Below are 2,540 nucleotides of genomic sequence, written 5' to 3'. Positions count from 1 at the left end.
TCGAAGTGGCATAACAGGGCATCCTAGAGGTCAAAATCTGGAACATGTCGACCCTCCAAGAGTGTCTAGTATGTGTGGCCCAATTCTGGGTTGCTTTTGTAGAGAAGTGGCCAATCAGAAGTCTCATGCCCACAAGAGTTGAGCACGGTGGATAACGCCATGATCGGTGGTCGACTGAGGCAGTTTGCAACATTATTGGTGCTTTCCTTCTTATACTTGATATTCAAATGGAACTGTTGGAGGTATGTAGACCACTTATGATGGTGATCATTCTACAATTTCCCTTGGGTCTCTATGAACTACAGGGGTCGGTGGTCAGTGTGGATGATTGTTTCCTTCCCCAAAATGTAATGTTTCCATTGTCGGTAGAACTGCACAATGGAATACATCTCTTTATCATAAGTGGAATACTTTCAGACTTTGTCTGAAAGTGTTTCATTGTGATATGCCACTGGATGCCCGTGTTGAGTGAGGACTGCCCCAATAGCATAGTCAAAGGCATCTGTCTCGACCTCAAATCATTGTTGTAAATCTGGTAACGCGAGCACTGATGTTGTGTAGAGGCGATCTTTCAACTCTATGAATGCCTTCTATTGAGATTCAGACCAAAAGAATTTTGCTTTCACTCCTCCCTTAGTGACCTGACTCAAGGGCCAAGTGATATGAGAAAACCCCAACACGAACCTGCGGTAGAAGTTGGCAAGACCTAGAAATCTATGGAGCTTTGTCAGAGTGGTTGGAGATGGCCAATCTCGAATGACTTGGATCTTGGCTGGATCCACATACACCCCCTATTCATCAATAATGTATCCCAGATACTAAACCTGGGTCATGCCAAAAGTGCATTTCTCCAAATTGGCACATAGCTTGTGTTGCCGCAGTGTTTGGAGAACCTATCGGATGTGGTGGAGGTGCTCTTCCCAACTCTGGCTGAAGATCAGAATGTTATCCAAGTATACCACTACAAATGAGTTGGTGAATGGTCACAAGATGTCATCCATTAGCCTCATGAAGGTTGCAGGAGCATTCGTCAATCTGAAAGGCATAACCAACCATTCAAAAAGGCCCTCCTTGGCTTTGAAGGTAGTCTTCCACACATCAGAGGGTTCTATTGGTACTTGGTGATATCTTGACTTCAGATCGATCTTGCTGAAATATTTCGCCCCCTTTAGTTGGTCTAGGAGGTCATCAATCCATGGGATTGGGTACCTATTACGGATAGTGATCTTGTTTAGTGCCCAATAGTCAATACAGAGTCTCCAAGTCCCATCCTTCTTTTGTACCAACACGATCGGGCTCCCACAAGGCAATGAACTCGGATGGATGTGACCTTCCTGCAGGAGCTCCTGAATTTGCCTCTTGATTTCATCGTTCTCCAAAATGGAGCACCAATAAATTGGTCCATTGGGTAGCGGTGCACCTGGGGTTAGATCAATGGAGTGCTTGACCTGACAGTGCAGAGGAACCCCTGTGGGGGAGGTGAAGATGTCCTCGTACTCCTCCAGGACCTTGTCCATCTGTAGTTGTCGTGCGGAGGGGCGCTGTCTAGAGGCCGTGACCACCATCTTCTTCTTTCCTTGAGGTCGTATCATCAGGAAAACAAATTTCCCGGTTTTGGAAATGAGCTTACTGCATTGTTTGCAGTAACCAAAGAGATGGCGATAGGCAGTGCTACCTTTGGTATCCTATACAACTTATTTCCCAATGTAATAATAACAGCACGGGGCCTTGATTCATACATAGCATGTCGCTTCCACAAGTATGGTTGTCCTAATAATACATCGCAAACTTCAAGGGGAGAAATGTCACACAGTACCTCATATGTGAAGAGCTTGATGTTGTATGGAAGGTGACACTGCTAGCTCATGCGAAGATCCCGTCCTTGGTGAAGCCACCCGATGGTGTATGGTTGTGGATGTGCTATGGTCGGTAAGCCCAACCGCTTCATGACCTCTGTCGAAATGAGGTTCTTTTGGCTCTTGCTATCGACAATGAACTGTAGCGGGGAGCCCTTTACCCACATCTGGGAGTGGAAGAGACGCTCCTCCTCCTCTAGATCTTCGAGTTCATTTTTCTGGATCTTGGCGGTAGCAACAGTGGCATTGGGATCCACATCAATGAAATGCTTCCCTTTGTCATTCCCCTTGTCGGGTTCTGACTCAGAGTCAGAACATGCATCTGATTCTGAAACCTTTAGCTCAGCCACCAGTGACTGCTTGGCTCGACACTCACTTGTCTTGTGAGTGGAGCTCTTATGGAACTCACACCATTTTCCCGTGTACTTTTTCAGCTTTGCAGTACTGCTCTTTGCTTGCAGCTTTGGTAGGTACTCTTGGGCTACCCCGCCTTGGCTTTGTCCTTTGTTCTGTGGTTTAGGGGCACCTTTCCCTTGCTTCGGATTCACAGATCCAAAGTCTCGCTTCTTTTGTTTAAACTTCTGCTCGTCCTTGACGACATATCGGTATACTATGTCGAGCGAAGAGATGTTCAGGAATTCTATTTCTTCCTGGATGTACTTGTGCAGGAAGCAGTGGTATTTT

This window comes from Pinus tabuliformis, chromosome 1_1 (genome assembly GCF_031772625.1).
Source record: "Pinus tabuliformis cultivar Carrire ecotype Pingquan chromosome 1_1, CPIR1, whole genome shotgun sequence".
Classification (NCBI taxonomy): domain Eukaryota; kingdom Viridiplantae; phylum Streptophyta; class Pinopsida; order Pinales; family Pinaceae; genus Pinus; species Pinus tabuliformis.
This window is presented reverse-complemented; position numbering follows the sequence as displayed.